We start from the raw sequence: 15,974 nt of genomic DNA on the forward strand, positions 1-15,974 counted from the left end.
TTGGAAGTTTTTCAGGTGTCAGTGTGGAACCTGCAAGATTTTTAGGGCTTTATATACATCTTAAAACTGGTTTTAAAGGATTGGCAGTTACAATCTAATACTGGTATTTGTAACAAATATGTCCAGAGGCTGGCATACTGGTTTTTTTATATTGTTATATAGCAACAAAGGTCTCTTTGTCCTAATTTTTAGGACAAAGTTGCAACCACATTTTCCTCAATGTAATGCTTATAGGAGGAGGGTCTTAAATTGATTTGAAAGCAGGTTGTATTAGGGTTCTCCAGAGAAACAGTACCAATAGGATATACAGGCATGCCTTATTTTATTGTGTCTCACTTTATTGCACTTTGCAGATAATGTGTTATTTGCAAATGGGTACCGTTGGTACCGTTTTTTTCCAGCAGCATGTGCTCATTTTATGTCTCTGTCGGCATGTTTTTAGCAAGAAAATATATTTAAATGAAGGTATGTACTTTTTAAAGACATAATGCTATTGCACACTTAAGACTACAGTGTAGTATAAACAACATATATGTATTGAGAAACCAAAATATTTGTGTGGATCCCTTTATTGTGATATTTACTTTACTGCGGTAGTCTTGAACCAAACCTGCAATATCTCTGAGGCATGCCTGTGTGTGTATATATATGATTTATTATAAGGAATTGACTTAAGCAATGATGGAGGCTGGCAAGTCCCAAGATCTGCAAGGTGAGTAAGCAAGCTTGAGACCTAGGAGAGCTGACGGTGTAGTTCTAGTCCAAGTCCAAAGGCAGGAAAAAGCCCGTGTCACAGTTAAAAAGTAGGAAGAATTATCTCACGCTGGGGAGGGCCAACCTTTTCATTCTATTCAGGCCTTTAAATGGTTGGATAAAGCCCACCTATGTTATAGAAGACACTGCTTTATTCTATCAATTGAAATGTTAATCTCATCCCAAAACACCCTTACGAAGATACCCTAGAATAATGTTTGACCAAAATTTCTGGGCACCCCATAATCCAGTCAAGTTTGACACAGAATTAACCGTCACACTGACCTGTCTGATTTTCAAAGATCTTGGCTGTAAAATTGTGACTTTGGTCTCTAAGGCAATTAGGAGGGTGAGTTCTTCGTAAATGGTTTCTTGGATGTATTTGCTTCTTTTGAAACCTTAAGAGGACCCATCATTTAATTACCTCTTCCTATGTTCTTGATAGTCTTTATTTTTAAAATCTAGTTCAGTTGAATGTAATAATTTCTTTCACCTTTTTTAGAAGCTGAGCTACAATTATGTTTTAGGAAGCTGGTTGATCCATCAAGTAATCTATCAAGTAATGTTGATCTATCAAGCAAGTTAATCTATCAAGTAATGAAGCTAGCTGGTATTAAATAATTCTTTGTTTTTAACTATTAAATATAGGGCTTTCGGTATATAATATAAGCAGCATTATGGTAATATTCTGGAAGTTTAAATCATTGCAATGATTAACAGCATTAGAGTGTTATTTTGTGTTTGAGATATTTTTAAAGATAGCATTGCTTCAGCAACATTGTAGTCATAATAAATATTTTGCAGTCTAAATCCTTATTTTTAAAAATCTCATAACTTTTTATATCCTATTTAAAAGTATTCATATTGATATATTGGATTGGATTATTAGCTTTATAAATAAATACAATCATTGGACCTCTGTCAGTCCTGAAAACAAAACTTGTTTTGCACCTAAATTGTATATTTTATTTTATTTTTAGCTGAGTAGTCAAGATTTCAGGCCTTTTTAAAAAGTCATGTTTAGTCAGGTATAATTTACATGCAGTAAAATTCACGCTTTTAGATTTAAAGTTCTGGAATTTTGACAAACATAGTCATGTAATCATTACCACAATCAAGACAAAACATTTCCATCACCCCAGGAAGTTCACTTGTGCTTCCTTGCAGTCAATCCCATTCCTGAAAATAAAATTTTAAATAAAACTAATAAATAAAACTTTCTAAAAAACATATCTGGTTCATGGCACTCTCACCATCATAAATTGACTTATTTGTTCTCAATATGGAATTCACAAGTCATAGCATCACATTAGTTGAATAATTCTTTATATTCTTGCTGATCTAGTCAAAGTGAGATCATTCAATGCTCAATGGATGGCTGCATAGAAACGTTTAAGACTTGAGAGGATACAGCACACCGGGGGTACTATCATGATGACTATTAGATAGGATTTGGTATTTAGGATAATACCAAAAAACTGAAGCGTGTTCCTTAACAGGAGCTCCAAGGGACCAAATTGATTCAAATCAAACAAGTCAAAGCTTAGGTAAGTAATATCGGCCGTTCAACAGTATTTGAATCCAGTTGGCCATAATCCTTATTCAAAGTGTGATGGGGGCCGGGTGCGGTGGCTCACACCTGTAATCCCAGCACTTTGGGAGGCCGAGGTGGGTGCATCATGAGGTTAGAAGATCCAGACCATCCTGGCGAACACGGTGAAACCCCGTCTCTATTAAAAATACAAAAAATTAGCCCGGCGTGGTGGCGGGCACCTGTAGTCCCAGCTACTCAGGAGGCTGAGGCAGGAGAATGGCGTGAACCCGGGAGGCGGAGCTTGCAGTGAGCTGAGATCACACCACTGCACTCCAGCCTGGGCGACAGAGCGAGACTCCGTCTCAAAAAATAAAAAAAAAATAAAAAACAAAGTGTGATGGAAATTAAGGACCACAGCTTGCTATAGAACGATCTGATTTAAATAAGTATCCAGTTTTATCATTAATTTAATAACACAAGCCATAGTAACCTGGGGACCCACTAGAAGAACATAAAGATCAGAAACCTGCAACCTCTGCCTTCCAGGTTTAAGCCAAGCTTGCCATCCACCACTCAGGAATCCTACAAACCAACTGTTAGCTGCTGCCCTGGACACAGCATTTGTTCCTTTCCCTTAAGAAATTTCGTTCATGTATTTGATGGGAGTGTCTAAAGAAACAGCAGTTTCAGTCAGCTTTGTTTTTAGTTAAGCTTCCTCTACTAACAAAATTAGGGGAGAGATAGGCACAATATTCAGTTTTGTCAATGCTATATACAAGCCTCTAAGTTGAGCAAAAAGGAGCTCTAAAGTCGCATGATGTTCCAGTAAATATTTTTTCTTAAAACATATATGCTGGCCGGGCGCAGTGGCTCACGCCTGTAATCCCAGCACTTTGGGAGGCTAAGGCGGATGAATCACAAGGTCAGGACTTCAAGACCAGCCTGGCCAAGATGGTGAAACCCCGTCTCTACTAGAAATACAAAAATTAGCCAGGCGTGATGGCACGCACCTGTAATCCCAGCTACTGGGGAGGCTGAGGCAAAGAACTGCTTAAACCCAGGAGGCAGAGGTTGCAGTGAGCCAAGATGGCACCACTGTACTGCAGCCTGGGTGACTCCATCTCAGAAAAAGAAAAAAAAACAAAAAACATATATGCGTGCTATCATCCACCTTTCAAAGGATGACTTCTGCCCATTTGAACCTCTAGGAGTTCTGGTTAACCACAAAGTCCAGGATTTTCCCCCAATTTATGGATTAGTTTCAAATTCCATATGACTGATGCGCTACTACTGCCAAGAGTGGGCCCTCAGGAACCCCATTGGAATCATTCCTCAGTGGAAACTAGCTTATCTTCATAAACCTAACAGTTGCTCTGGTTTTTTGCTAGAGCATAAGCCTTACCCAAAGCCATCCGTAGATTACAGTTTCATGGATTTTCCTGTAAGGAAAAGGAAGTAGTTAGGACATAAGGAAACAGGGGAGAAAGGAAAAAGATAGACCACAGTAAACAATTGCCAGCTGAGAATAACAAGACTTCAAATGTTCATGGTTAAAGATCTGATGAGAGTTCATTATGATGATAACACAATTGAGAAGAAAATTTGGTTATTTCTGTTGCATGCAACATTTTAAGATAGTAACCAGAATTATGACTGATAATGTTATTCCAGACTATCAAATTTCTATGAATTTCATACAATTTCTGAAACATATTAATAATACATTCACACAAATATAATCCAAAGAAGGTTAGCATTACTTATTATTTGATAATGCTTCCCATATAATTTAATATACCAAGTAAGCCCAATTAGCTCAATATTTCTCTTTTCATAAGGAGAAAATCAACTTACAAAGGGCAGATTAATGGGAGAAAAAGCATACAAACTTATTAGCATGCATAGGGGGACTATCACAGAGTGATTATGCCACCACGCAATGGGGCGCAGATGCTTGTATATACCCTTCTTCTTAGGAGAAAGGGAGGTTGGGGAAGTGTGGATGATTTTAGGGTAGCGGTAAATGAATTTTGGGCAATTCAGTAGGCATGAAGAACATACAATGGCCTGAGACCAAGTCTGTTGGGCCCGCAGAGCAGACAATGGTTTGTGACAAAAGTCTGTCCAGATTTGTTGACAAACTTCAATTTTTCTTCCTGTGATATGAGTTCGGTTACTGAAAACGCAGGGAAGGGACCACAGGTAATTGTTTTCTTCTTTGGTGGGTCCAGACTTTAGGCCAATCAGGGAACTTCAGAGAACAGATTTGCCCTGTGCTCTGGGAGAGCGAGTGCAGAGAGGGTTGGGGGCATGTCAGAGAGACCCTGAGAGGTTTCATCTGAAGTTCAGCATGTTAAAGTGCCATACTTCAGGAGGTTGGTTTCTGAACCCCAGCACCATTGAAGGAGTTCAGGAAATGCCATCCCAAAATATGTATATTGGTATATATATATATTTTTTGGTATATTGATTACTTTGAGCTAAAGGCACTTGAAAAACTGCAAAACAGAGAGTTTCTCTGAGTTTCCCTCCATCTGCCTAAAGACACATGCTACAAGATGAAGTCAGTTGTCACCAAATCTCTGAAGATTAACTCTCATCACAGAAGAGGAGGCCAGAAGTCCACCACACCCAGACCTTGTCACAAACCATCATCTATTCATCTAAGGACTCATTCATCTTTCCCCAAAACCATTGACTCTGAAGATCTTTCTTTTCTTTACCTGCTGGTCATTTTACCTATTCCAGTAGTGGAGTTGAGTCAAGGGACCCTTGCCCTTTTCCTTCCTTCCTTCCTTCCTTCCTTCCTTCCTTCCTTCCTTCCTTCCTTCCTTCCTTCGTTCTTTCTTTCGTTCTTTCTCTTTCTCTCTCTCTCTCTCTCTCTCTCTCTCTCTCTTTCTTTCTTTCAACAGTTTTGCTCTTGTCACCCAGGCTGGAGTGCAATGGCGCGATTTCAACTCATTGCAACCTGCGCCACCCAGGTTCAAGGGATTCTCCTGCCTCAGCCTCCCACATAGCTGGTATTACAGGCGCCTGCCCTCATGCCTGGCTATTTTTCGTATTTTTAGTAGAGACAGGGTTTTATCTTGTTGGCCAGGCTGGTCTTGAACTCCTGAACTCAAGCAATCCACCCATCTCCGCCTCCCAAAGTACTGAGATTATAGGCAGGAGCCACCAGGGCCTGGCCCTTCTTGATTGGCCCTTTTCTTGATTGGCCTGCCTGATGATTGCCCTACGCGATTATTAGCTAGGCTGCTCATTGTAATCTTTGGCTTTTAAAATAAAATTTCTCCACACTGTGGCAAACAGGGCAGACTGAGTTTGGGGCTCCCTCTCTGCCAACCTTGGTTTGGCAGTGAGTGTCTTCCTCTACCTAAGGTCACCCTACCCACACAACTATAGCTCGCTCTGGCTTCTGAGAAGAGCTCTTTCTCCTGGCCTTTTCAGACCTGGGAGTGGAAAGGCTTCTTGCTCTAAGGACTCCCTGGCTGTTCCACCATATATAGTTGGTTTTCCTTAGCCCTAGCCTCATGTTTGTAAACAGTCACTTAATTGAATCATTTAAATCACACTTGAGGAGTTTGCTCTTGTAAGCAGGGCCTAAAGCACTCCTTTCCCATCCATGTCTATCATTCCACAGAAAAAGTTTCATTAGGGACCATGGAGCAATAAAAAGCACTTTTATGTTTGCTTTGGTTTGATTTTAAAACTATTAGGTTGGTGCAAAAGTAATTGCGAAAGTAATTTTGCCATTGAGAGTAATGGCAAAAACCGCAATTACTTTTGCACCTACCTAATAATAAATGTCTAAATTCACTAGTTGGAAAGCTAAAAGTAGTGCTCGCTTTGGCAGCACATATAGTAAAATTGGAACAATACAGAGGATGAGCAAATTTGAGAAAACTAAAAGTAAAAAGTATAAAATGTAGCAACTATGAAAATAGAGAATACTTCAAGTCTTTACTGTGGCCATGTAAGTGGGGAAGAGAAAGGAGGCAAAGCAAATATGAAGGGGAAAGTGACACTTCCATAAAGGTAAAGAGAGAGGAAAGAGGATAACAATAACCCCAAGACAGAAGCACCCAGGCTTTGGAGTGTTAATTAAATGATTTAACTGTACCTTGCTCTCATCACTCTGAAATGCTAGTTCTTTATCTGCTTTTTACCCTCAAAATCTTCAGGAATTACCTTTAAATAGAATACCACAGCTGCCCCTGGTAGAGGAGAGAAGAATTGCCTTTTAGAATGCAGATGCAGGTGACTGAAACTGGCCTGTGGGCTCAAGGGGAATAATCACTCTCTGATTTTTCTTTTGGGTAAATACAGGTTTTCATATATTGGATTTTCTCAGAGTGAGAAAAGAGTGACAATGAAGAAAAATGAAACAAGATGGAGAAATAGAGCAAGAGAATTGTTTATTGAACCAGTGATGAATGAATGAGTAAATTGTGAGGGCAAAACACCAAAAAATAGTAACATCATCCTATAACCTACAATATATGCCATTTTGTCATATGTCACTGATAATAAAAAGAGAAAAGGGACAGGTGTAGTGGCTCACACCTGTAGTCCCAGCATTTTGGGAGGCTGAGGTGAGAGACTCTCTTAAGGCTAGGAGTTCAAGGCCAACCTGGGCAAAATAGCAAGACCCTGTTTCTACAAAAAAAAAAGAAAAAGGCTGGGCGAGATGGCTCATGCCTGTAATCCCAGCACTTTGAGAGGCCGAGACGGGTGGATCACGAGGTCAGGAGATGGAGACCATGGTGAAACCCTGTCTCTACTAAAAAAAATACAAAAATTTAGCCAGGCGAGGTGGCGGGCACCTGTAGTCCCAGCTACTCGGGAGGCTGAGGCAGGAGAATGGCGTGAACCCAGGAGGCAGAGCTTGCAGTGAGCCGAGATTGCGCCACTGCACTCCAGCCTGGGGAACAGAGCGAGACTCCGTCTCAAAAAAAAAAAAAAAAAAAAAAAAAAAAGAATATAATTTTCATTTGTTTGAACCTTATATTTTCAGCATCCAGAATCTCTCAAATTTTGTGCTATATAAAAAATACCACCTAATAGAGCAATTAGTTAACTTGTAAGTAAATCTATAGCCATAGGATATTAATAGCAAAAAAACAGACTCATTGCCTTCCACAATTCCTCAATATTTAAAAGTATATACTAATGCTTCAATTTAACTGGCTAAAGACTCTTGTATATATTTATGTCGTCTAATTATGGGGAGAACCAATATTACTCCTTGTTTGACTGACTTAGTTTCTCAGTGTCAAATTCATTTTGTGGATGGAATAGAAACAAAATATTCTAAAACATTTTAGAAACTGGAAATTTGAAGAATTGCTAAGTACAATGTTTAAAAAGGTTTTGCTTTCTAAAAATCAACTGTCCAGTTAGCTGTACTTTTAGCACATGACACCAAATCTGCTTGTTGCCTGACTTACGTATATCTTCCTCTAGACTGTGAGCATCCTGAATGGGAAATTATGTCTTTTCATATTTGAATACTTAGTGCTTAAGAAGCAGAAAGCACTCAGTAAATTCTTGTTGAGTGAATTTGACTAGCAAATCACTACAAAAGGTGAATTATAATCAGCAGTATTTTGAAATGAATCAAATAAGACTCTCTACTCTTATCCTTTCTCCTACACTCTCTATTTTATATCCAATAGGCATGGTCTGTTTCTGTCTATATGGTGTGCGTGTGTGTGTGTGTGTGTGTGTGTGTGATGTGAATGTTTCAATGCCACCCTTACAGTCTTGGATCAGAAAGATTTAAGGGACAGCCATGATTTTCCCACTTCTAAAATAAGTGTTTTCACATAATTTAGATGTCCGTTAAACACTTTTCTCACGTAAAGATACGTGGTTCTGATTCCTTTGTGTTAGATGTGCAATTTCATACAATTAGAAGAGAGAAAAGATGAACATAAAGCCATTGTTTTAAAGAGAGTGTTGCCATGGGATGGAGTAAACATCAGATGACTGGAAATAAATGCTCTGTGCGGGGAAGTTCAGTAGTACAACCCAGGCACTGACTGGGGAGATCTGGATTCTAGTCTCATCCTCCTCTGACTTGCTGTGAGAGCTAGACTAGCCTCTGGGTGCGCGTTTGTTTCTTCATCTGTAAAATGAAGATGCTTCATGACCTTTAAGATTCCTTCCACTTCTATAGTTCTATGCTTTGAATGACTTTTAAATAACAGACCACTTGAATTGCCAAAATTTAGGCCTTAAGTCTTTTTTTTTTTTCTTTGCTCTATTGTGCCTTCAGTAAATCATTATGATGCAAACGTGAGTTTTTCAGAATTTCCATTTTTCAGATGGGAGTCTGAGCCGCCTGACTTTGAGTCATGTGATAGATTGCCTAACCTCATCTAAGGCAGTTAGCTCCCTTGGAGGAGGAAAACAAGCTAGACTCCTCAGGACAAAAGAGCTTATTCTACATCACTGCAATGCTGGCTCAATCTGTTATTCACTAATTTTTTTAGATCAAATTGAGTAATTTCACTTTTCAGATTTTCCTCCTGCCTGTCTTATATTCAAACAAACCAATTTTTTTTGGAACAAATGCAATGTAAAAATCACTGTTCACGCTTCCTGGTATTCCAAACTCCTTCCATAATTCCTTTTATTCTCCTCAAGTGGCTCCCAACTTTTGTTCCCTTTCCAACATTAGAGCATTCTCCTGGATTCTTGATGTTTACCCACCTCTTTTCTATCCTGAACACTGGATCTCCACTCCTTCCATCAGCATTTTAAAGGCTTTGAGGTACAGACACCCCTAGGTAAAACACAAGGACACCAAACATTGCAAAATGACAAAGATACTTTTAAAACTTTCTTCTCTAAATGAAAATTTAAAACTTGTCTCCTCTGAGCAGCATATACTACCTGATTTATAACCATCATCTAACACCATTACATACCATACTTTAATTTTTAAGATAAACAATAAATACAAGTCAGAATTACATTAGAAACAAAAAAGATTAAAGGAGTACCAAATTGAAAGCGAAGATTTGGTTTTGGTACAGGCTCTGCCACTTGAACCAAGCAATCTGTAAGAGCCATTCCCTCAGAAAGTCTGTGATTCTGTGACTTTCTACATCTGTGTCTACGCATGAATGATAGAATCCTCCAGAATCACGATACATATCCAGGTGACTCTTCTGTTAAAGAAAGGGAGGAAGGAAACTAATATTTTTGAGAGCAGAATGCACCCCATATCTGGTGTTGATCATGATACAGAATTATCTCATTTAGGTGTTTGTTTTGTCTTGTTTTTTGAGACATCCCCCAGCTTGGAGTGCAGTGGCACGATCTTGGCTCACTGCAACCCCTGCCTCCTGGGTTCAAGCAATTCTCCTGCCTCAGCCTCCCATGTAGTTGGAATTACAGGTACATGCCACCATGCCCAGCTAATTTTTGTATGTTTGGTCGAGATGAGGTTTCACCATGTTGATCAGGCTGGTCTTGAACTCCTGACCTCAAGTGATCTGCCCTCCTCGGTCTCCCAAAGTGCTGAGATTACAGGCATGAGCCTCTGCACCTGACCTCATCAGTTTTTTTTTTAAAGAACTTTAGCAGATAAGCCTGTTCCCTGTGTGATGACATACAAATATCTTCAAGATGAATTGTTTTTAAAAATGGTAAGATACATATGAGCATCCATGACATAATCTCATTAATGAAAAAAAAAAAGGAGGTCTTGCATATGCCTAGAAAATTCTGGAAAGCTACACAAGAAAATATTAATAGTAGTTAACTCTGATAAATATTATTGGGGGTTAGGAATAAAAAGATTTTTACTTTTTCATTTTATATTCTTTTGCACTTTTTAGAAAAACCCAGGGCAGGCACTAACCTTGTTCTTATATCTGCTTTAGGAGAAAGGAAACAAGAGGAGGCTTTGAAGATCTAAGAAAATCAGTATTTGTAGTGTAACTTATTTTACTGTTTTCTTCATCTGTGATGAGAATGATATTAAAGTATAAGAAAATACATTTGCCTAACTGTAGATAAACTCATAAAGTTTTCTTTTACAGGAATAAGTGGGGAGATACTAAGTTGTCTTTGTGCTGTCTTTGGAATGTAATGTTCAATTTTTTGGTTAATGTAGCTCAGAGATAAATGAAAGTGGATGAAATAAAGACTTGTGTGTAGGATGTGATGCAATTACAATCATACTTCGCTTAATGACAGGGTTATGTTCTGAGAAATGCATCATTAGGCAACTTTGTCATGAAGTATCCTAGAGTGTATTTACACAAACCTAGATGGTATAGCTTACTACACACCTAGGCTATATGGTATAGCTTATTGCTTCTTGTCTACAAACCTGCGTGGCATGTTACTGTATGTCTTCTGAAAAGGAGTTTAGATAACCTCTAAACAAGGTATTTGATTCACATATAATCACAATTGTGAAGGGACATTACAACAGAATTTTACCATTCTCTAGAAAATAGCTGATACGCACATATGGAGGGAACTTGGAAGTATTAGTTGCCAAGATCTAACTAGGGCAAGGCTGGAGTTACTGATGGTCTTCCTCACCACAGATAACTTTCTTTTAGTAATGAGAATTTTCCAAGTTTTTACAAGAAAGAGGGAAAATGTGTTACACTGAGAACTATAGTGTATGAAAAGTTTAGCAGTAGGTTATCTACTTCCACTCATTATACTAGGAAGAAAACAGACTCAGAGATAACTCAGAGATAAGATAGATAACTTGCTAGAGATCACACAGCTGATTACTAGGAAAACCAGTACTTGGTCTAGGTCTCTGGCCCTGAACCCAGTATTTGTTTCCATGTGCTCTGCTGCCATGGCCACTTTATTGAACCATTTAGAACCTGAATTTCTGATAAGGACCTAAAACACACTGGGTAGAGGAACATCCTTACTTCCAAACCAAACAAAACCTAACAAAATATCCAATATTGTGATGATGATCATTTCTGAGTTCTATTATTCTGTGTACTGAAATAGTACAAATAGTCCAGAATTCAACTAGAACGCCATCAGTGGAAGCCACCAATTTTTCTCTCTCTCTCTCTCTCCCTTCCTCAGCATCTCAGCAAGATAATATTCCAACCCCTCCATCCGTCTTCCTTCTGTCATTGTTTATTCTTTCTTTATAAAAACAAAAAACCTGTAAGCACTCTATAATCCTTCTCAGTAAAATATTCTAATACACTACAGCACTTAGATCAGAAACTTCTTTTTGAAGTCTAACCTAGAGCACTCCAAAGGAAACCCCTTTCAGATAAGTATATACGTATCAAAAGAACCACAGGAAAACTAGAAAACTTCCAGTGAACAGAAAAGGGATGTCAACCATAGAAGGTAACTTCACTTGGCTTCGTGCAGACTATATAAGGAACTGAAACATAAAGGAAAAGGCACAAAAACTGGAACTTAGGTCAAATCCACCAAGAAGAGAAATGAAGCAGGGCAGAACAGAAGGCTCCGTGTGAGAGAAGCAGAAAACCCAAAATAGGAAATGAAAGTCAAATGACAAAAGACAAAGGGAAATTAAACATTCTTTACATAAGGAACTAGAGGAAGAAAAAGGAAAATATTGCCTTATTAGGTGTTGGAGGAGGACATACATACTCACCAGCCTGGTCAACACAGAGAGATTCAGAGGGAGTTACACTGCTCTATGGGAACAGGTGGGCTGCCTGTCTCCCAACAGGACTTTCAGCCTGCCATTTGTTACTCTTGCGGAATTATTTCAAAAAGCCCCAGTTTCCTGAACTTTAAGTTGAAGGTAGTAATTGTGCCTTCCTACAAGGTTATTCTAAAGGGCCAATCATACGACATTTAAAAAGCACTTATCAAAATGCTTGGCACATAATAAATGCAGGGTAAATAAAAACTGTTATTAATAGCATTACAAATTTATTAATCCAAATTTTTAATTTTTCCTTATGTTATTATTTATTTATTTTTACTTTTTTTTTTTTGAGACAGGGCCTCTCTGTGTCACACAGGCTGGAGTGCAGTAGCATGATCATGGCTCACTGCAACCTCCAACTCCCAGGCTCAAGTGATCCTCCTACCTCAGCCTTCCAGATAGCTGGGACTACAGATGCATGCCACCATGCCAGGGTAATTTTTGTATTTTTGTTAGAGGCAGGGTTTCACTATGTTTCTTATGCTGGTCTCAAACTTATGATCTCAAACCTCAGCCTCACAGGTGTAAGCCACCGGACCCAGTCTTCCTCATGCTATTATTTATTATAGACATGGTATTGTAGCTATAAGACCTATAAAGACACAAGTAACTGCCTTCCCAGTATATAAGGCCATTGTTTCTAATAATCTGTTTTAATCAACAACCTGATGATTAACCATTAGTGACAAATTTTACTATCTCAAATTCATAAACAGGGAACAGACGTGGCTTAAGCCATTTCTCAATGAGATACAGCAAAGCAGTGGCTTAGCTGAATGCAAGACCTGCATCTCAGAGTCCTGTACTGTGGCCAGGAAGTCCCGCTAAGACAAAAATAGCCGCTTTGTTATTTTACATTCTTATTTATCATCTGTATCATGTAAGCAGTGACTTAGACTGATTTAATTATAGAAAATCTACATTTGCCCTATGGCATTAAATATTTTTTGAAAGGAATGTCTAAAGTACCACTTATGTTTGCAAACTAAGGGCAGCAAAAGTTGAAAGGACAGAAGCATGCAATTTTAAAAATTTGTTCATATTATCACAAAACAAATCACTCACAAGTTGATATACTCATTAGAAAAACTTCCTTCTATATTTATCATTCTAAAAAACTGTACGTTTTATTTGACCTTATTTTCTGCCCCTCTGTAATACCAACATAAGTACTAGTGATATTAATATTAATAGTCGGCCTGGCGTGGTGGCTCACACCTGTAATCCCAGCACTTTGGGAGGCTGAGGCAGGCATATCACCTGAGGTCAAGAGTTTAAGACAAGCCTGACCAACATGGCGAAACCCTGTCTCTACTAAAAATACAAAAATTAGCCAGGCGTGGTGGTGCATGCCTGTAATATCAGCTACTTGGGAGGCTGAGGCAGGAGAACCACTTGAACCCAGGAGGTGGAGGTTGCAGTGAGCAGAGCTTGCACCACTGCACTCCAGTCTGGCGACAGAGTGAGACTCCATCTCAAAAAAAAAAAAAATTAATAAAATAAAATTAAACAAATAAATAAATAAATAGTAGCCATTATTTAGTCCTGCTTCCCTGGCATGCCACTTCTCTCTCTTTCAGGTCTCCAGCTTTCAGTTGTAAGATACCACATCAGAAAAGGGTGTAAATTGGTAAAGAGACTACAGAGTAAGCATTTACCCATCCCATATACTACAGTAGGGACCAGAAAGACCAGAAAACTAGAGACTGAAGCCATTCAGATAGGGGTTTCCAGATTCAGAGTGCTGGGCTCTGTAAAATTTCAAAAAATTGGGGGAAGATTGGCGTAGAGATAATTAGAAAAACTTTCTTCCATATTTTACCCTTACTTTTGCCACATAACGATATTTAAACCAACAATTGCTACCATACACTGACAACATTCTTTATTAAAAGCCAGTGTGTCAACTTTAAGAAAAACCTGGTAGGCAGGACAAAAATATCAGAGTCAAGGCAGTTCACAAGAAGTGACCAATGATCACTTTAAACCATCTCACATGTATGCATGAATGTTTACTCAATTATTTCAAAAAATAGTTTCTTCTCTTTTTGCTGGAGACCAGTAAAAATGGGCTGGCCTAGTTCTGTGGAATGCTGTTTGGGAGCTGCTCTACAGACTGCTAACTAATCCATTTGGGGGCTAGGTAAATGTGAAATCCAAAATCAAGCAGATGACCTTCATTGAGGGGTTACTCTAATTCCAGGCCCTGTACCCAGTGCCTTGCTTGCCTGAGGAGGGATGAGCTCCCCGTCGTATGTGAGTAGAGGAGTCTGCTCCTGCCTTTGTCTGATTCTGATCACCACGACAACCACCACAACCCAGAAAAACTCACTGGTGAGTTGCTCTTTCCAAAAACTTGATCACTATGTGAAATTTTAAAACTCCAATATAACAAAGCCATGAGCAGCGTTTTGGAGGCTGCCACAGCAGAATCTAACCACACTGGGATTCGATGGTCTTCTTTCACAAAGGGACAGAAGGTTGCCAGGTTTGTGGGCACAAGCTTCTGTGCCGTGTGACAAAGCACTGCTTTGACCATTGTGCTGGGCCTGGTCTGAGACCACAACAACCAACCAGTTAGGACAAACCCAAAATAGCCCCATCTTCTAAATCAAGACGCAGAGAATGACCACCCTGATTCACCCAAGTTCAATTGTTACACATTTTATTTTTGGGTAGCTTTAGTGGGCACGAAAAGTGTTTCATTGGCTGGTTCTCTCCAATAAAAGTACAAAGAAAGGAACTAAGTCATGTGGTTCTGTTTGACTTACCATGAAGACTGCAACTAGTATGGATGATATGATTCCTCAGCTTTGGAAAGCCCATGCTAATTGTTTAGGACAGTATGTCTCTCTAACGTACTAAACTGTCAAAAAGATCCTGGCTCACAATCTGTTGCATAAGCAATTTTACCTCCAGGAATGCATGCATGTTATCATTTCAAGATCTTTGTTGCCATTCAAAGTGACAAAACACAAGTATATGAGAGGTGGGTGTGGAACAGAATGGAATAAAGAGCTTATTTGCCTTATTTGGGCATTTTTCCTGTCTATTTAAGATATTCAGTTAATTTTATGTGTTTATAATTTGTACTGTAAATTTTCTAAATGTATTTCATCTTATCAAATGTATTACTATCATCCTTAAAAATTATTTTCATGAATACATGTAATCCAAATTATTCACCATCATCTGGTCCTCCTACCACTCCAACCTTGTATTATATTTTTCTCCTTCCATTCACTGCTCCTCATCATTCTCTTTGTTCTTGTAAAATGCCAAGATCGTTTTCACCTTAGTGTCTTTGCATTTGCTATTTCCTCTGCCTGCAGTGTCTCTGTGATCTTTACATAGCTGGTTTCTTCTTGTCACTTAGGTCTCTGTTCAAATATCATTCCTTGGAGAAGCCTTCTCTGACCACTTTCGCTGAAATATCCCATCTCCGTAAGTCACTCTCTAACATATCATTTTATTTTGTTATCTTTATAGCATTTATGAATATCTTTTTTCTTTTTTTTTGAGATGGAATTTCACTCTTGTTGCCCAGGCTGGAGTGCGGTGGCACGATCTTGGTTCACTGCAACCTCCACCTCCTGGGTTCAAGCCATTCTCCTGCTTCAGCCTCCCAAGTAGTTGGGGTTACAGGGGCCTGCCACCATGCCAGACTAATTTTTGAGACAGGGTTTCACCCTGTTGGCCAGTCTGGTCTTGAACTCCTGACCTCAGGTGATCCTCCCACCTCGGCTTCCTAAAGTGCTAGGATTACAGGCGTGAGCTACCGTGCCCGGCTGTGAATATCTATTTTTAAAAACCTTGTTCACTTATTTGTTAACTTGCTATTTGTTTGCCCTCTCTAGACAGAAAGCTCCACAAGAGTAGGGACTTTGTCTTGTTTATTCTTTTTTTCTTTTTTGAGACAGAGTCTCGCTCTATAGCCCATGCTGGAGTGCAGTGGCACAATCTCAGCTCACTGTAACCTCCACCTCCCAGGTCACAGTT

General features: G+C 39.1%; 1 long non-coding RNA gene across 1 annotated transcript; it reads right to left on the reverse strand.

Annotated features, from left to right (window-relative positions):
• Positions 1 to 1,714: 1,714 nt before the first annotated feature.
• Positions 1,715 to 9,073, reverse strand: LOC140710183 (uncharacterized). The gene is made up of 3 exons (XR_012091127.1): positions 9,002 to 9,073; positions 3,690 to 3,726; positions 1,715 to 1,932 (listed from the first exon to the last, which is right to left on the reverse strand). It is a non-coding gene; the product is annotated as an uncharacterized lncRNA (long non-coding RNA).
• Between the last annotated feature and the right edge of the window lie 6,901 nt (positions 9,074 to 15,974).

This window comes from Chlorocebus sabaeus, chromosome 25 (genome assembly GCF_047675955.1).
Source record: "Chlorocebus sabaeus isolate Y175 chromosome 25, mChlSab1.0.hap1, whole genome shotgun sequence".
Classification (NCBI taxonomy): Eukaryota; Metazoa; Chordata; class Mammalia; order Primates; family Cercopithecidae; genus Chlorocebus; species Chlorocebus sabaeus.